The following is a 21916-nucleotide window of genomic DNA, read 5'->3' as shown; positions in this document are numbered from 1 at the left end:
TATTGCCCCCTACCCTCGGGCGAGTAAGGCCACACCCCTTTCCAACCGACCACGACACAGTGGGAGACGCGGTCTCCTGGTATTCGGCCCTCGTGCGCTCATATTTCCACTTGGTCTCGACATTGGAGTCATCCTCTGGTACCATCGGGTTTAGGGATTTTCACCCAGGGACGTCTATGGCGCCCGTATGCTGTAAACCAAATATTTTCAGATTCCAACTCGCCATCTACGATGTGTCATGGAGGCTATGGCCCCGATGTCGCTAGGGCATACAAGAATTACAATCACACAAATGCAAGTGCATGAGTCACACTATCACTCATGTAACAGTCCGTATATACCATGCACTTATATGAGGCAACTCCACCTATCAGGGAGCCCATAAATGGTCTATCCAAAGGTATATGCTATGATCGGTCACTCCTCACATCAGGCATACATATGGTGCGAATGATCATGAATCATGCATCTATACTAAACATGTAATAAGAGATGGGTTCTGATATAATGGAGATGGGCCTAGACGGCCTACTTACCACAAGTTTGGGCCTATCGGTGGGCCTTAGGGAGAGTTATAATGCGGACATTTAACCAACATTATCAATGTGGACGTCAAACCAGCATTACTCCCAAGGCGTGGCCCGTTACAAAATCAACACATATACCATGGCGGAATTACACTGTAAGCATGGGCCTATCAGTGGGCCTTATGTGTGTCCTATTGGGCCTTGACCTATGGGCCTCCAGCACATCAAATGGGCCCCATACATAGGTCTCATATATACATATCAAGGTGGGCCTCAATGACGGGCTACACATGCATCAACATGGGCCTAGTCACATGGGCCTTGCGTACATTACAATGGGCCTCATAATATGGGCCTTATACAAATCAAGGTGGGCCTCAACAAGGATTACCAGTACATGAAGATGGGCCTCCACAATGGGCCTTAAAATATCTCAAAAATGGTTGGATAGTCGAATGAAACACATGCATCCTGATGGAGCCCACACCAATGGAGGGTGTGGTTTACAATACTTACATAAGTGGGGCCCACCATGATGCTTATTTTTCACCCAGCCTAAGGCCCAATATAATGTTTATTTTCCACCCAACTTAAGGCCCAACATAATGTTTATTTTCCACCCAATTGTTCATAAAGCTACTTGAACCAAGGTAGGGCCCAGTCAGTGGGCCCACTGGAATGTTTATTTTCCACCCAAACTATTCATAAGGTCACACGAACCGTGGGTGGGGCCCACCGTTATTTTTTTTTGCATCCCCAGTACATGGTCAGGGAGCCCACCGTTATTTATTTTATTTTTATTTTATTTTATTTTATTTTACACATGGATAGGGAGCCCACCGTGATGTGGTCCACAATCCAGCCCACTCATTATGTGTGTCCCACTTGGCTGAGGGTACAGACCAAGTTTCAGTCGCATCCAAATTTCAGGTAGGCCCCACCAACGATTTTATATATTTTAGGCATGACTACACATGATTTTAAATGATGTGGCCCACCAGAGTTCCATATACAGCTGACTTTTGGCGTGGACGGATGAACTGTGGGGACCCATCAAATGCTCGGTGTTGATGATCGAAATTCATCACCGTGGGGGCCCACAGCTGGAGCCGTGAGGCCCCAGCGTCCGTCCGCTCGTCACTGCAGCAGCAGCAGCGCTGCTGCTTTAAAAATTTTTATTATTATATTTTTTTTTTTTTTGTTTTGGGGCCCACCGAGATGTGATTCACAATCCAGCCCACCCATTATGTGTATCCCACTGTTCTACCCGTCCAGAACTAGTTTCACCTGCATCCAAACTTCAGGTGAGTCCCACCGAGTACTTTTTATGATCTGGCATGTCTTCACATAGTTTTAGATGGTATGGCCCACCTGATGATCAGATCGCCTTAAAATTTTGGCTCAACGCCTAAAGAAGACTGGAGAATAGATTGGACGGTGTGGATCACATACATACATCAAGGTGGGGCCTGCATGGGCAGTCCACTAAAAAGTAACTTTTTCTTCCCTTTTTTTTTTTTTTTTTAGCCATGCCTTACGCCTACGTCCAGCGTCTCTGGACGCTGGACGGTTGGATAAACACTGCCTCATGGTGGGTCCCACGCGTGAGTGGCCCATGTTCATCAAGGTAGGTCCCACATGATCATGGCCTACCATATATATAAATATTAATAAAATATTATAATAGGGGGGTGGATCTTTCCTAAAATGAGGTGGGCCACCCTATTTGATGGATGGAGTAGATTTAATATATTGGTGGGGCCCACTTCATTCTGAGGAAGAGAGAAAGAGAGGGAAAGAGAGAGAAATAGAGAGAGATACACGGTGAGATAGAGGAGGGACCCCGCCACTATGGGCCCTCCATTTCATACATGCATACATCAAACGGGTCCCACCACATGTGGCCCAAAAAAAATAGGAGAAATGACGGTGGATCACCCACCTTATCTTCCTTCTCCTTGCTCCATTGGCTTCAAATGCACCTTGCCTATGCCTTGGATGGTGGATGATGGGGGATTAATGGTGTGGATGAGAGATGGGAGGGTGTAGATGGATAATGGAAGGTGGACCACACTTGAGAGGGAGATGGGAGCTTGGACGTATGAGGCTTGGGGTTGAGTTGCTTGGGAGAGATATGAGAAATGAGAGAGAGAAAGAAGATATGGATGGGTGAGGTGAGGTGATGGAGTGATGGGTTGGGTTGAAAAAATTGTAAAGGTGTATGGTTGTTGTTGAAATTTGGAAAAGAGGAGTGGTGAGGTGGAAAGAATGGTGGACTTTTGGAAAAAGAGGGAATGGGTATAGTACTTGATGTATGGGATGCATTAAATGTTGATTGATGGGACTTATTGCGTAGAGATTCCCTCGAAATCCGCAACGCGCGGTGTTTCTTCGGAATAAACGCTGATCGGCATCTTCTTGCCTGGGTATCGGTTCGGTGCGCAAGTCACGGCGTTGGAACCGCGGCGACGACGCGGTCGCTATGATACAACTTTCGGGGGAAGAAGATACAGTGGAAGAGGACAAGGACGTGCACATGTAAATGCATCTCAAGGCAGAGGAAGATGCCAATTCCATGATAGCAACGGAAATTTCAATGGAGGTAATAATGATTTCACTTCCCTATAATATTCAATTTGCAAAAGAACAAATCATGTTGTTAATGATTGTTGGTGTAAGAACAAAGATAGAGATCTACCACAATGTTACCATTACAAAAAAAAAAAAATAGCCACATTGAAAAGAATTACCACCAAAAGAGAGCAAGACAATTTTCTTGAAAAGAATAAATTATAAAAGGTCAAATTGAATATAAGATATTTCTTTCATACCTTGCTAAAATGAATTGTGAAGTTTGGTATTTAGATAATGGGTATAATAACCATGTGACTGGGAATAAAAATTACTTTGTGAAAATTAATAAATCCGTCAAATCACAAGTAAGAATGAGTGATAACAATTAAGTCAAGGTACATGGTGTTTACACTCATTTTCAGCGCCTTAACGTAGACCATAGGAAGACGCCATGTGTAGACAACACATGTTTGGTGCAGTCAAAATCTTACTCGCACCCAAAGAGGATCTACGTTTGATTTTTCTTCAGTGTTACGCATTATGTCATTATCGCGATGGTACAGACTCTTATCATGCCCTTTAAGGGGACGAATCGTTCCATGCCATGTGCCGACGATTAATGTGTCCATTAAATAAGGGGCATGCTTGGCATGACTATAAAAGAGTCACTGGACGAGCGTAGCCTATCTCGCAACTAAATATGATCTCATCCGCGAAGCCGTCTCTTACAGTCCTTTCAAAATGGGAGATTTTCCTAGAAATATTTAGAGAACCAGCAGTGATCCATAAGATTTTGAAGGCCAAGGGGACGAATCAACATCCAAGTCAACTTGGACATAGTCCCATGCCCGAATCGTAAAGGGATGGTTAAACCTATATCAAGTCCCATTCTACACGATGATCAGAATCAAGAGAATGAGAGATCTAGTATATCTTATAATAGATCAGCATCAAGAGTCAAATCCCTCCAACACTCCATACCATCACTGTTTAAGGTGATTAAATGAATGAGGTGGTTTGATCCAAATTGTCCAACACCTTGAAGTTGTCAAGGTGGGCCATCAAGAGATTTTGGGTGGCCACGTTCGATAGAGATCAACCCTTGAAATCCCCGGACCTTGGCCTAGTTGTCTTCATTAGAGGAACTTTGGTGGTCTCAAGCTTAATCTTTAGTGAGCCATTGAACTCGTATACAAGTTCATAGCTACTTACAAAGCAGCCTGTATACTACACTGAGCAACTGCCTCTATCATCGGCGAATAAGTTGTGTCTGATTGATCTAACCTTTGGGGCTATCCTTGGACATAAAATCCTTTTGAAGAGCTAGGAGGAGGTGTGTTCCCTTTTGTTGAAGGTCGTTCGAGCTTTTCCTGGGAGTATGGCATGGGTTGCTTCACGAATATCTCTATGAAGGGTTAGCTACAAAAAGAAGACTCGAAAAGCCAACGAGTCCGGAATCCTTTCACTCCAAGGTGAGCACTAGTTTACCAAGGAAGATATTACATGTCCGAAAAGCCTATATCTAAAAGCCTAGCGAGGGGCTTTCACCGCCTCCAGAAAGCTATAAAAGAAACATCCGAAAAATAGCTTGAGGCCCTACGCTAAATACATTTATTCGTATGTTTACTTTACATTTATGCTTATTTTACTTTTCCTAGCCTAGTTCACTGCTATCTAGCGGCTCCCACTGCAGTACATGTATCTTATGAGTAGATTAAAATTTTACAACCTTAAGTTGTCAGATCTCCATGTTCATACCCCAGTCATATCATGTTGACCGTCTGCCTCAATCATCTATTCTGATAAGCATATCAGGTATTTATCTTATTTCTTACTTAGATTATATTATAAAGCATGACGGTTGTAACAGGGCCAATATATTAATTAAGATCGATCATGTTCATGCTAGCCTTTATTCTATTATGTGCAAATCTCCTACTTTGATTGAGGAATACCATGTTAAAGCATTGGTGAAATAGAAAGTCCTTAAACTAGATGATTCTTTAATCGTTGGTACAAGGCAAAACGAACTCATTCGTGAGGGTTAACTTCTTCCCTTGCTCAAATCACTCGAGTACTCCGCACAATCAATCGATGGTCGAGAGGACTGTAGGTCTAGATCCAATCTCCAATTTCTTCATCTTAGCACAAAGGTACCAACCAATTCAATTAATATCCTTGAGTCAAACAGAGCGGCGCTTGGTCCATCTATCCTGTGCAATCATACACGCACACATACTTCTGATCCAGGCCCTTGGTCACACGACTAGTTGAATTGAGAGTAACGAATGGAATTGACACCATTGTTGTTGCCACAAGGTTATAAAAGAAATTCATTTCCAATGTTATGTATGTTCCTGGGTTGGCTCAAAATTTGCTAAGTTTTGGCCAATTAATGAGAAAGGGTTACTATGTCATCTTTGATAATGATGCATGCATGGTTTATGATAAGAAACATATGAAGTTAGTATTCTCCATTAAAATGATTTTATTTTTAAAAAAATGTACTCACTATTATTTTCAGAGTTTGTATACAGAGCATTTAGTGCAACTAGTGAAGATTCCATATTGTGGCATAGACGGTATGCACATTTGAACTTTGATGGGTTTCCTTTAATGCATAAAATGAACATGGCAATTAGTTTTTCATTAGTGAAACATGATGGTAAAGTATGTAAAGAATTTGTAGTTGGAAAACATCATCATGAATAATTTTCGATGGGAAAATTTTGACGGGAAAATAAATCATTGATGCTTGTGCATGCCGACATTTATGGCCCTATGCAAACATTGTCCTTAAGTGGGAGTAAATATTCAATCATATTTTTTGATGATTGCGTTGGTTAAAAAATGCAGAGATATAGTAGAAAAATTAATAAAACATAAATAAGAAATAGAAAGTGTTTTGGAGAGTTGAGGTACGTTACATTCAATCTTTAAAATAGATTTGCCCTCACACAAAAGGTTCATGATGCACTGGGTCCCAACAAAGTCTGCCTCCATGATACAATAGCTCTCCTTCAAGATCAACAACTTATGGACTGACTGTTTGAAAAGTCCATTCTCTTGTCATGAATGGGTCGACTATTTGAAAGACCAATTCTTGTACGTAAATGGGCTAATTGTTTGAAAGGTCCATTCATTTAGCACGTGGGCATTATCAGGTATTTGGTTGACTGTTTGAAAGATCAGTGTACTACTCGAACGACCTCTTTTTATAAATTGAATGAGTCGACTATTTGAAAGACACGTTCTCTTGCTTAAATGGACTGACTGTTTGAAAGGTTCATTCTCTTATATGAATGAATCGACTGTTTGAAAGATACGTTCTCTTGCATAAATGGACTGACTGTTTAAAAGGTTCATTTATTTGTCCAACTGGATAAGCATTCTCAGTCGATGTGCATTCACGCATCCATGCATTTAAATAAAATTGCATCGTGGATTATTTTGTATGCTTTATTATTTAAACTATGCTTAACGAATGCGATGGCATATAATCTTAAGGAAAATTCATACTGAGTTGGTCACTCATCCTTTGAATATATAACTGTATAGGTAATGTAAGTGGTTTAAACGATATTCGTGTTCAGGTTAATAAGGAATAAGGTACAAATACCGATGATGCATGGTTGTATGTGCCCAAGAGTAACTGCGTGATCTTGCAGTTCAAGACTAGTTGCAATTTATTTTAATTCTTGCGTTAAATTATTTCTTTTTTTGTAATTGTGATTATTGAAACATTAGTTTGTATAAGCCCCATGGGCAGCTACTCGTATATTCTAAATGTATATGTAAATTTACTTCATGCTTGATTTGTTTCTCTTCTGTTGAACCATTCACTTTGAAAAAAAAGAAAAAAGAAAAATGTACGTGAAATTTGGCTATCTTTAAAAGTTAACACTTGGGTTTTCAGAAAACAAGTCGTGTACTCGGGTTTCGGGAACCATGGCATTACACAACTGAAGTTGGGGATTCACATCCCCATACCTCTCCTCCCATTTATTTAAATGACATCTCATTCCCCAATTTATTTGGTGTTCACACTTAGGGATTGTCACTTCCATCCCCCACTCATTTCACGATTTTATACTCAAGAGTGCAATTTAATTCAAATAGATATAATAACCGTAATAAATATAAGTGATAAAAAGCATACCAAGGATGCCATCCAAATATTTATTTGCATATCCTTACCCAGATGTCGTAATCAACATGAGCCCATTATTTCTTCTTTACGTTATATTGATATCATCTAAACAATACCTCTGCATGCAACATTTTAGTCCAAAGAGCACATCTTTTTGCAATATTAAAATTCTAAGGGTTTTAGCTATTACACAAGGAATATGAAGTTACAATTCCATTTCATTCATTAGCCTTCCACTCATTTTTATATTGGGCCCCTAATCAATATTTGGCTTTCCATTTAGGTTAAATAATCCAATTAGATTTACTTGTTAAATATATGAATTGGAACTCAAATTAGAAATTTAAAGACTAAACATTTCTTAATTCCATTAATGGGGTGTTTGATTTTTTTTTTTTTAATTCCTTATAATTACAAGGAAATAAACCATTATTAATTACCTCTTACATGCGTATGCCAAGATACAAAAATGAGGGAGGAATTCTGCCTCAAAAATAGACACAAAAAGAATTGACTTAAATTTACAGGCCCCACCATGATATATGTGAGTTATCCACGACGTCCATCCATTTTACGACAACATTTTAAGGCACGAACCAAAAAATGAGGCAAAAACTCAAGTGGACCAGACCATAGAAACAATGATTCAAAAGACATCCACCATTAAATGTTTTTTTCTTCTTAATGCCCACGATTAATGTTTGTTTATCATCTATCCTATTCATAAGGTAACACAGACATGGATAAAGGGAAAACACAAATATCAGCTTGATCCAAAACTTCTAAGGCCTTAAGAAATTTCCAGTTATAGGCATTCCAGTCCCAGTGTTTCCTCCAGTGGGGTCCACTAGAGCTCCGAAGCTGCCTCATATTTTTTGGCTCACACCTTAAAATGAGGTTGTGGAAGGGATGGATGGCATGGATTAGTCACAAACATCACAATGGTCTCTACAGTTTTTATTGTTCCACCTCAAGTGAAAAGACATTAGTAGGTGATGTCATTGTCGCATGGGAACGATGCCCGTGATTACAAAAGTAAATAATGATTACCCATTTTTAGATATTTACATTAGTAATTGAAAATTAATAAACAACCCCTAAATGAAGTATTATATTAAATTATGTCGTAATTACCTAATTTTTAAGTTCTAGCCATTGGCATTTTTATTAATTCAAGACAAAATCCACATTTTATCTTAATGATCTCAGTTATCAGAAAAACATGTGAATAGATCAACCAATTTTCTAATTAGGCACTTTAATAACAACCAATATACATATATGTATATAGCATAGCCAAAAGTAACTTCATTTCCATATGTTCTGCTTAATATTGGTTACACCATTGAATGTTTCTATTATCGTACATATACGTGCATTAGTCATACATTTTCATAACTAGGCAACAAAATTTAGGATCCGAGCCATTGAAATATGGGCCATGCGATTGCACAAACTTTCATTAATAATGAGGTGACATTTTCAATACCCATCTAGAAAACAGAAATCAACAATTGCATTTCATCACAATGGCCCACCCAAACCACATTTCTCTCTCATTACAAGGCATAGAGTCAATCCAGACCATCCAGATGTGGGGGCCATCTATCTGCCCATCATGGACAGCATGTGGGGCCCACTACATTGTCCACGTGGATAGGATATGGGGTCCACCCAACTATCCACAGGGGCAACACATGGGCCCCACACAGCTTGCCTAGTGGTCATCTTTATGTGGCCCACCTCGATGCATGGTAAATTCACTTCTTTTATATAGTTAGGTCCACTTCTTCCCTTTTACACTAGCACCTTTATACTACAAAAGGGAAGAAAACATAACTGATATATAGCCCGCGAGATCAATGGTCGGAATGAAATATTCCACCATATCTCTCGGATGCGGATTCCATGCGAAGGGCTTTCAAATGAAGTTCCTGCGCTGGGAGCCTATGTGGGGTCCACCATGATGTTTTTGATAAATCCATCACGTCCATTCATTTTGTGAGCTCATTTTAAGAAAATAAGAAAAAAATGGTCCGGATCAAAGACTCAAGTGGGCCGAAAAGGGGAGAATTGAATGTCCACAATTGAAATATTCGTGGGGCCACAGAAGTTTTGAATCAGTCTAGTATTGTTGTTTTCAGTTCATCCCAGTATGAAGGAAGTTATGAACGGTATGAATGGCATGTAAGCATCACTGTCGACCATAGAAAGGTTTCAACGGTAGGAATTTCCCTACCCACCTTTTCCTTTACTGCAGCCTTCCTGCGTCTTGGATCCGGACCATTTTTTGCCTATTTTCCTAAAATGGGTTCACAAAAAGGATGGCTGCAGTGGATTTATAAAAAACTTCATTTAATGACTTAGGATTTCGGTGCATAAGTGTACACTTGCATTCATTGAAGCACACATGCATAGGTCCATATATACATCCATGCATCCATGCATCCATACATGCATCCATCATTCTATGAAATTTGTGAATGTTGATATGTATTTTCTATTTAATTAGGGTGAACATTAACTCATGTGACTGTTAATTATGTAATTTTTGTGTGCGTGTGTATGTACATATATACTTGCACTCTTATCACTTATGCCTACAGAACCAATCATCCATTCATATATTCATCCAACTTAACTGTTGAACATGCACTAAACTCACCTAGCCTTTCACTTGTCTATCCATGTGCACAGTCATGATATATTTCTCTAACCATTAATCTAAACTTTTCATTTAATGAAACATTTGGCAAATCCATTAAAAAATATAATAAATAATAATAAATAATAATAACAACTCACATGGCACTTATTTATTAGTGAAAGTGACTGTACATTAACCTAGTTACGTGATTACACTCTTAAACATGTAATTATCCCAATTGTATCTCACCATCTAACCATATAACCCACTTGTATTTTTCAATTGAGTCACTCAACTATCAAAGTAAATTGTCTATTTCATAGTTTATAAAGAATAATCTAAATCCACTAGTTAGTATCCAAATGGAACCCTCGTGCATGTCATGTGAGATCCGGAGAGAGGGAGCCATTGAAATTCTATTTTCGATCCATCATCAAGGATCATTGGTCGATATTAAACTCATTATGTAAAGCTTGTCAAGTAGTGGGTTATAGTCAAGTTCTACCCCCATCTAATGGTCCGAGTATAAAATACATCCAATTAAACATTGAAAGATAAAAAGGAAAAAGATATGAAGCATTCGAACCTTGTAAAGTAAGTTGGTGTGAAAGTAATAATGGAAAAAAAAAAAAGGAAATAGAGAAGTATAGGTGAGTGTTGCTCATGCACCCATTTCATTCATATCTAACCATCCATCATTCGATCCCATCAACTATTCCAACCATTTATCATCAAAGGCAATTCAACTTAATTTATTTCCTCAACTACCCTTTGATTTAATCCACTCATTCATCTGCGATCTAAACTATTCATATGTCTCAATCATTTATCCAAACCAAGTCTTTATTCTAAACCACTCTTTCACCTCATTTGTTCATGCATGCTTGTGTGCATCACACTTTATATGAATTTGTTACACATATGTACACCAGTTAACCAGTTATTCACCACATGAGTGCATGTGTCCATGTATAGCATATGCATGTGCGCACTTATCAAACCAGGAGAATGGATATGGGAGTCCATATCCCTTATTTTCCTCCAGCTCAAAACCGTTTCTCTTATTATTATTGTTATAAAATTAAAAATAAAAATAAATTAATTAATTAATTAAAAAGAAGAAGAAGAAGAAGAAGAAGAAGAAAAGAATGAAGAAATGAATGGTCACCCTACCCAATTTCTCCTAGCATGTGGCCCACTTAAGTCTTAGACCTTAGGGTCCTTGCTTTTGCTCCAGTGGTAGACTCTCAGGAGTTTCAACATTTGGTCAAGGGTTCGAGTACCCATAGGTGGTGAAATTCCACTAGCGTGAGTGTGTGAGGTGTGTGTGCATGTGTAAATAAAAATTTAAAAAAAAAAAAAAAAGTTTTAGACCTTCCTCATTATTAGACTCACGCCCTATCTTAATATGATAAATCAAGGGGACGGGCTAGATTTTTTTAAATAAACATCATAGTGAGTCGTTGATTTTAATTGTTAAACAAATAATAACAGATAAAACTTTCACAGTAAATATCGCACGTTACTGCATGATGAGAGGAGTCTCGCCGGAATTTCTCTATCACTTCTGTCTTCTTCTCACCATAAGTTATTCGTAAGAACCACCACATCTTCATCCTATTTGGTGGGGCTCAAACCAACGATCTAGACCATCCATTGGACTGCCCTACAAAATCAACCACCCCTTATATATATATATATAACATACTTATTTTTAGTCAACCCATTACTACCGAGACTCTCCTTCAACTATCCTTCTTCACATCTTCACAACATTAATGGTAGAGTGAATACAGCAACTTGAAAATAAATAAGCATCCGAAAAAACAAGAGAGAGAGAGAGAGAGAGAGAGAGAGAGAGAGATGGTGCTAGAGACCGTCAATTAGGCTATTTTCATGATTGAATTTGAGTCAATTATGGGTTATGTTCAGATCAATTATAGGGCCAGTGAGAGAGAGAGAGAGAGAGAGAGAGATATGGTACTAGAGACCGTCGATTGGGCTATGTTCAGGTTGAATTTGAGTCAATTATGGATCATGTTCAGATCAATCCAGCAAACTAGTTGAGTGATCCGATTCCAGATGTAAACTTTTTTAGATACTTGTTTATTTATATTTTTTAAAATCTTTTTTATTTTAATTTCCCTCCGAAATTTTCAAGAAATTCATATTTATTTGATAAATATAATTTGTTAATGGGCATATGAAAATATAAAAACTATGTTAATCTATTTGGAATAAATGAAAATTCTAAATTATATATTTTAATATATGAGTTTGTGAAGGAATGAATTTATTTAAATTAGTAAATTTGAATTAATTTCAAAACATTTTTAATTAATGATTATGTTAATTATTAAATTTAATCATGTAATTGATCCAAATTATTTTTAAAAAAATTCAAGTTAAAAAGTAAACCAAAATTTAAATTTCAATAATTTATAATGCTTAGAATTAATTATAAAAAAATTAAAATTAAAATTTTGAATTTGTAAAAATAATAGTATCCAAAGTCTAAATTAATAATTTCCTTTAACATATTAAATTTAGATATAAAAAAAAACTAAATAAATTTCTGAATTTAGAATATCTGATCTAAAATAATTAGATTAAAATTTTTAATTTAATTTAAGATAGATTAACTTAAATTATTAAATAATAATTTAATTACATTGTTAATGTTATAAATTTATAGAATCGGTGTAATATTTTGTTTCTGTAAATATTAAAATATGAATTTTAATTCTAAAATTTTAAAGAGTTAATTAATTTAAATTTTAAATAAACTCAAGTTTAAGAAAATTTTCAAAATTTTGGAATTGAAGCTAAATTGATTAGATTTATATATTTTAGAATTCAGTGATTAATATATATTTAAACTTTATTATATTGAAATTTTAATAAATTATAATATTAAATTTAAAACTTATAAATCTTCTCCTTGTAGTTCAAAATTTTTGTTTAAATTAAAATTTAAATAAATTTATCGATTAAATCTAAATATCCATTCTCAATTAATTATTAAAGAGAAATTAAAATTAGTTATAAAATAATCAAGTTATTTCAATATATATAATTAAATTAACTAAAAAATTAGAATTTCGTAACTTAATTATAATTTTTAGCAAATCAATGGACTTTGGCATAAATTTCCACACTATTACAAAACACGGCCTATACCCTTAGAAAATCCAAATTTATTGTCGGTTATAGTAAACAATTTTTTTGACAATTTCAGCGACTTTTAACAACACTGAATTTCTGCAAATATTGTATAAAACTTACATTATTATACGGAAATATAATTTACTGAATCATTTCATTAATGATTTTGGGTTCATTTATAACATACATGCATTTCTATTTATTATGGAACTATGGAAAAGAGAGAGAGGGGGGGATAGAATGGTAAAAGCAAGTAGGGATATCGTGTCCCTTGGGTGAAAGACCCTAAAGCTAGCAAGTATGGCAATTATGTCCCTTGGGTGAAAGACCCTAAAATCCATTGGATCCTTCGGAGTCTCCTTTTTGTACGGCGTATGAGTACAATTGTATACACAGACATACGTCAGAGGTACAACTGAAGTAGTAGTCTAACCAGCTAACGTATAAATGGGTCCCTCACCACGAGGTATCACTGTGTAGGCGTTAATGCAATATGGTCATCCACTTGGGTACGGTGTTGTAAGAGATGATGGTTACTTGATTTCATTATGTGTGGAATTCATGCAAAGTGTGGTATTTAGATTAATATTTATAATTCCAACATTGGATACATGGTAATCTTAAGATTCGTATTTGATTCATGTTTTGATATGAACTGTAAGTATTTCATTGTTTATACATATGATTTAATTCTAGAAATTTTAGATTTTGGTTGGATAAGATCCCACGAGCTGTTATGCTCATACCCAAAATAACAATGTGTCAGGGCTCAAAATTTAATCAGGACAAAGCGGATCAAAGATCTAGCAATCGGCTTACCGAACACTACAAAAGTGGTCGAGAGGACAAGTGGCCGAGCTTTGACAATTAAATGACATGTGTTAAGGGATTGACTTTGTACGGTAGCTTGATTTTTTTTTTATATCAAATGCAGTTGTGAATGTTTAATATTAAATTATGACCTGGGATTCGGAGTCAGGTCTAGCCAACTCGGGTACCGAATTTCGAGGTGTGACACATTATGGTGGGCCCCACATAGGTTCCCAGCAGCTTTCGCAGGAAATCCGGGTCCATATCTCTCTCCCTGGGCATTTGAAGCTCTTTATCTTCTTTAGTTCAAATTATAATTGGATAGAAACTAGTTTGGTGTATTAGGGTACATGAGAATGACGGTGTGTATGCTCTCCCATAGCGGGCCATCTAGATATGATCCACTCAATCAAAGAATGTAGAATTGTCAAGCATTTCTAAGTAAACTATCTATCTTAACCATGAATTTTGTCAAAATTATCATAAAATCTGATAAGAACCGAGGGTGTATCCATACTCAATGTCAATCGTGACTAATCAATGGGTCTAGCGATCATCTCAACCATTCACATGAAAGTCACCAGTCTCTAGTGCATACTAGAAGGTTCATATCATGCATTTGGATTGGGTAATAACCAATAACAAACAATTAATATTCTAACAAATAAATATACGTAATCAAATACCAAAATCATGATAAGTTAACAAAACAAACAAAGATCAATAGTCGAATCAAAGGATAAAAAAACTCATCTTTCATGATCTAGTAGATATGTCCATCAGATTAGGTTTTCGAGGGTTCATACATGGAACCGACAGTGAATCTCGAGTCTAAATGGTTCAAATCGAAGATCCAATGATCATATTACCTCAAATTTAAGACAGATGATCATGATAAAAAATCTAGCATTTATATCATCACATATGGCCCCGATCGAAGATCCAACGGTCAAATCTTCCTATATTTGGGACAAATGGCCTTGATCGTCCATCTAATAATCAATCCCACCATGTTTCCAAAAAAATTACTTCCCAAAATTTGTAACGTATCACAATCTCTCATCTTCTCTCCCACTACACCAAAATCCCTCCTTAGGAACGGTAAGCAAGCATTGCAAAATATTTTCACTTTTGGAACAGTTATAAAACGTTCTTGAAAGAGGGCGTTGCAAATATTACGGACGGTCGAAAACCGTCGCCAAAATTTTAATTTTCGGCTATGGTATTTTTTTCTTATTTTGGAACAGTTTTAAACCAAAAAACCATGCAACTACAAGCAAAAGCTAATAAATTTGTAGCAGCACATTATCTAATTTTAATCACATGAGAAAAGCATGCGTCAATAGTAAAGATTCACCAAAATGCACAATGAATAAACCTTACACAAAAAAAAAAAAAAAAGATTCACCGAAATGCACAGTGGTTAGTTGTGTGCTCTAGAAACCCATCAAAGGCTGTGATTCAATGCCTATTATATTGAACTGAAACAATTAGTTTACATGACCCAGTTGCAATTATCTTAGTGTTCATATCAAGAGTACTACTCAGAAATTCAATTACTCATTGGTACACTATTCATGTTCTAACTCACTAGAATTTGTAAAATTTCTCATTTGTGTAATGTAAAAAGGAAAAAAAAAACATATGGTTTCCTACCTCAGGTTTGTCCTTAAAAACAAAAAGCATTACAGGCAAGAATCCCATCTTAGTAGTGAAATGAACTATCCCAAGCAATCCTTTCAAATGTTGCAAAGATGCAATCCTCAGCAGTTTACACGGACAAAACAAGTAAACAAGGAAAAGTCGAACATTAACCAAACAAAGGCAACAAGCATCTAACCAGTTTTCATGAAGAAACTGATTTGATTGCAATTAGCCAACCAAATCAGGGGTCTTTCTGCATGATCCAAACAGTCTATTTGATTTACCTTATAAATGAAGGACATCAAAAAAATAAACATGAATTATATTTCAACAGCAAAAACAAAAAATTCTGGGAAAAAAAAAAAAAAAAACTAATACAGATACTAAAAGAAGTCAGATATAAAAGAATCACAATTTCTCAACAAGGAAATATCTAGCAAATTAAGGATCAGAAGAATCTTACCATTCGGAAAGACATGGTTGCAAATCAAGAGCAGAAGGAAATGGAAAAGAGAAGAAAAGAAACTACTGTTTAAAAAAATATTTTGAAACAAATAGACAGTATCTGCAATGCAAGGGCCTGGTTTAGAGAGGCCTTCATAAGAGTATCTGCAATAGAGTTGGCCTACATCAGGCTAAGCTGAAACAAATAGATATGCTTGTTAAAACATAACAAAGTACCCATTGTAGTGTGTGTGGCTGTGAACAGGTCATTCTCTTACTTGCTTTACCTTGTACTTTGAGTTATATGGTACTAAGGTAGCATATGGTGCTTGATATGCAGGCACTGAGAAATTATACACATGAAAAAAAATTAACTAACTTGTGAATCCCACTGTTACTGAGTCACTCAGAGATTGGTTGGACAATTACCTTCTAAAATAAAAAAAAAAAGTTGGTTGAATAATCCTAATTTCTAATCCATGGACACTTGTTTGTGGCAATGGGACTGTTGGGCATGAAAACATTTTTAATCATCCAATAAATGTCCACCATTTTGATAGTCAGACAATCAGATAGTGTAATTTTTGGTTCATGATATAAATGTCCAAGGAATGAACCTCTGATCCCCAAAAATAATGCAAACCATTTGAGAGTTACTGTAAGAAAAATAATTTTCTGAACTCGTGTTGCCTCTAGAACAGAACAGATGCCGCACTGACTGAAAGGTCCAGCCATCGGGTCAGATAACAAGAAATGGCTGAACTCTAACAGTCTCATCCCACACTGCCTCATCCACCCCAAAATAGAAACTGTTAGAGATTCGTTACTGGGTACATGATGATCAGCAAGAAGGTTCAAACTAATCTGGGTTGTCAGACCACCCAAGACACTCAATGGAACTTCTGATCCGAGACCAAGGTGGTGAAACTATAGAAGCAGTACAAGAGTAGTATATTGTCAACACAAATCATGATAACTATTAGGTACACTTCATAGCATGAAGGAAAAGTTACCATAACCCTATGCCCATGCCTAGCCAAAGCCTTTGGTAAAACCCCTGCAACATCTCTAAGTCCACCTAAGAAAACTCACTACTAGTCAGTCTGCATTGCATTAAAAAACAAAAAAACAAAAACAAAAAAAGGCAAACTATATAGAATGGCTCAAGCAACATACAAATGAAACACCTATATAAAAACCCAGTACATTTTAGGACCATTCAGGACTGATTACCTAGAATGGCTCAAGCAACATACAAATGAAACACCTATATAAAAACCCAGTACATTTTAGGACCATTCAGGACTGATTACCTAGAATGGCTCAAGCAACATACAAATGAAACACCTATATAAAAACCCACACCTAGCAAGAATGACATTTTTCTTTCTTTGCAAGAACCATGTTCATAGCATGAAGGAAAAGTTACCATAACCCTATGCCCATGCCTAACCAAAGCCTTTGGTAAAGCCCCTGCAACATCTCCAAGTCCACCTAAGAGAACTCACTACCAGTCAGTCTGCGTTGCATTAAAAAACAAAAAACAGGAACAAAAAAAGGCAAACTACATAGAATGGCTCAAGCAACATACAAATGAAACAACTATATAAAAACCCAGTACATTTTAGGACCATTCAGGACTGATTACCTAGAATGGCTCAAGCAACGTACAAATGAAACACCTATATAAAAACCCACACCTAGCAAGAATGACATTTTTCTTTACTTCTTTGCAAGAACCATGTTCATAGCATGAAGGAAAAGTTACCATAACCCTATGCCCACGCCTAACCAAAGCCTTTGGTAAAGCCCCTGCAACATCTCTAAGTCCACCTAAGGGAACTCACTACCAGTCAGTCTGCATTGCATTAAAAGACAAAAAACAAAAACAAAAAAAAGGCAAACTACATAGAATGGCTCAAGCAACATACAACTGAAACACCTATATAAAAACCCAGTACATTTTAGGACCATTCAGGACTGATTACCTAGAATGGCTCAAGCAACATACAAATGAAACACCTATATAAAAACCCACACCTAGCAAGAATGACATTTTTCTTTACTTCTTTGCAAGAACCATGTTCATAGCAAGAAGGAAAAGTTACCATAACCCTATGCCCATGCCTAACCAAAGCCTTTGGTAAAGCCCCTGCAACATCTCCAAGTCCACCTAAGAGAACTCACTACCAGTCAATCTGCATTGCATTAAAAAACAAAAAACAAAAACAAAAAAAGGCAAACTACCTAGAATGGCTCAAGCAACATACAAATGAAACACCTATATAAAAACCCAGTACATTTAGTTCCATTGGGGACTGAGTGCCTAAAACCAGTTTGCATGCTACAAACTATTTTTATGCCTCCAGAATTTTTACTTTGCAATTCTGTCTTTGAAAATGTCATGTAATGCTCAAAAGAATTTATTACTATGTCAATTAACCCATCAATACCTCACGATAGGCAATTCAAATTGAGAGCAAGTAAACACAAGGACTGCTACTAATTGCATTTAAATAATTACTCCAATGTCAATTAACCCATCAATATCCCAGGATCCAGTCCTACGCAAAAAATCCAAATAGAGTTGTGAGCAGATCCAAAGCAAATCAATGCACAAAATAATAGAAAGGGAATCAAACGAATAGAACTAACTCCTAATTATACTATCCATCTCACCGTAGAAATTTTTTGGTTAAGTACAATTTGATTTGGGACTATTGACCATACATCAATTCTCAGATCACAAACAGTCATTCCTTTAATGAATAATCTACCCCGGCTTTCATAAATCAAAACTGAGTGATGAAGATATGCCTCAACTCACTGGAGATGGTTCACATTTCTGGGTCCAGAGATTATGAGTCTTATGACAAAGGACGGGGATTTCACCTTTTTCATCAGGCGAAAAAGGTTGCTGTAGCAACCGAAGAAGACATGAAGTCCCATCTCGATGTGATTCCCAAGCTTATCTACAAATGAGCCCACTTTTCCACCAATGAAAGACCGTGAATCGTAAATATCAACCTGCACAACAGAAAACAAAATCACCTTGACCAGTTTCATAATTATATTAAGCATGGAAATGTGTGAGGAGAGATTTATCCAAGGGAAAGGCTATCTGGAACTAATCTAACAGAGGTACAGAACCATTTCTACTCTGACACAATGAACAAGCAGCTAATAAGGAACTTCTATGATGAATAGAATTCTTACCCTACAGCCATGTCAACAATGCCAAATTCCATGACTGACATGCATAGAAGGCAGGTGGCATTGACAGAGTCACAGGTACCTTTACAGGTACAAATCCAACAATGGTATTCAGAACTAAAATCTGCAAGACCCGAAAATAGGATTTGTGGAATTGGAAGTATACTTCATCAATTTTACAAATCTAATATTTCTATATCATAATGGCATCATGATGGATAATATAATGGCATTACACATGTAATCTCACATTTTCCAAGTAAAAGTTTTCTGTTAAGATTACAACTAAAATTTTATAGTAGATACAACTCTATGCTATGTGCACTGTTTGAATATTTGTAATAAAAAAAAGGTTCTTTGTCACAAAAGACTCCATGGAGATTTGGAACTCAATATGTGTTAGCAGGGGTACATAACCCATTTAGAATAATCAGCGGAATATACTTGCAATCAAAATTTTTATTCTTTCTGGCATAAACCAATAATGATGACTCAAAACTCAAGGGAACAAGCAGAAGTTTAGAAAACATACCACTCTTGTTGTCACCCCCTCCAACAATAAACCAGTTTTCACCTACTGTCACACCAGCATGCCCAGCTCGTGGAGTTGGAATATCACCCTGTTGTGTTGGCCTCGACCATTCCATCTGCAACAAAATCATATCCATTCAAAAGGTTAGAATTGTCTCCTAAACTATTGCCAGACAATATGTGGAACAGATAGTGACTCTCTTACACTCTGCAAGTCAAGGACATGCAGATCATTGAAGCATGTAGCATGTGAACCCCCACCAAAAATCAGAAGGTACCGCTCAGAATGTACTGCAGCAGCGTGATCAGATCTTGGAGAAGGAGGCACCCCCCTACACAACAATGAAGAACAATAAGATGCAAGTGATAGCCACAACAAAATTTAAAAGAAACCGGTTAATAACCAGCCCCTCTCAAAGTATCAAAATACCATTCTAATTCCCTTCAAGGTTTAGATCATGAACAACACCCTCTGATGAATTTAACTATGGGAAATATATGACTGGCTCTGGTTTTGCTCCTCAAAGGTCTTACTGAATATAGGGAAGTATTTTCAAGAGAGAAAAGGAATCAATGGCTAGATCACCAGCAGAAAGTTTATAGCACCAAAAAATAAAATAAAATAAAATAAAATTTGATTCCAACACACCCTTTGGTATTTATGTGGCCAAAATATCCACGATAATGCCACAAATACGTAAAAATACTGAAAGTGACAAATGCGATAAATAGCTCCTTGCAGTTTTTTTTTTTCTGTCAAGGGAAGTCCATTCAAAAATAAATTGTAGAAGCATTCTTACATGCTCACTTGAGGACACTCATTTGGACTAGAGCTCTCCCACGTGAAATTGATGTAAGAAATACCCCTGCATGCCAATGTTAAGTAGCAATATCAACAACTTGCTCCCACGTTGGACACGTGTCATGGATAATAGCAGATTGAAGCCTGTTACGTATAAAATTATTCATACAATTTCTGAACAGAATTCAATGAATCGAAGCAGAATTTGGAAAATATCAAAACTATCACTTTTCGTTTTTCTGTCTTTCTGTTGTGATTATATGCAACAAGCCCTAAGCCACCACATAAAACTCACCAAGAAAATTCAATAGAAGCATCACACAAGCATACACAAATCAGATTTGTAGGAGACATGTCTGATAAACTGCCATTAATACCTAAGATCTGCTGCAAGCGGGCCTGCATTACTGTGGGATTGGAGTTTTCTTTTCTTTCTTTTATAATTTTTAATTTTATAATATCATAGAGACTTGTACGATAATCTGGATAACATCCAAGCCTCCATAGAAGTTCAAAAGCAGAATTCAGAAACGACTTGCAAGAGCAGGCAAATTATGTTGGAATCATGTGGAAAATAGACAGAATGGTATCATACTCCATAGTCGATGTTATGTTACTAGGGCTTGAGGCAGCTTCCTTTTGCTTGGAAGAACAGGCAAATTGCCACTAAATATTATTAAAGAACACAAAAACTATAGATCAATTCACAGCTTGCCCCAAAGTTTACAATAAACCATGCCAGTCTATTGAAAAAAATTAAAGATGAAGGTGCTTGAATGTGCACAGCATATCAAAATTTGAGAAAGGTGTCATGCTACCATGAAAACAATATACATTGTGCATTGACTACCACACAGAAGCAAGTGTTGTTTGTATATCATGATACACCATCTAGCAGATGAAAACACATTATAGAAGCCAACCCATGCCATGAGGCTTACCATCCAATTCAACATGCAGGCTTGCTTGCATGGGTTACACAGCTAATAGCCATCAGATGGTATATGTTCCAGTCAATGCATGAGCTATGGGCTATCTTTTCCAGTAAAGAAGACCCACTCATTACCATGAATGCATAGAAGATGGTATTTAAGTATCATTGTAATGCTCTACAGCTATAAGCTTTAATAAACCAGACTAGGACATGTATGCCTCAAAATCAGACACAAGTTTAGACACATCCTTATCACTCTCTCCATCAAAATGAATAAATGAAACAAAAGCTTAAATTACAACTGATACAGAGACACAAATGATCCATGAAGAATCTTACATGGAATAACTTCTACAAAATCACCAAAAACCCACATCCGTGTGAAAAGGGCCCTGCTCAAAAAGAAAAAAAGAAAAAATAAATAAAATAAAAAAGAGGATTAGGATCCATGGGCCACCTATCCTTCATGAATTGC

Source organism: Magnolia sinica, chromosome 3 (assembly GCF_029962835.1).
Source record: "Magnolia sinica isolate HGM2019 chromosome 3, MsV1, whole genome shotgun sequence".
Taxonomy (NCBI): Eukaryota; Viridiplantae; Streptophyta; class Magnoliopsida; order Magnoliales; family Magnoliaceae; genus Magnolia; species Magnolia sinica.
The sequence above is the reverse complement of the archived record's forward strand: the minus strand, read 5'-3'. Positions refer to the sequence as shown.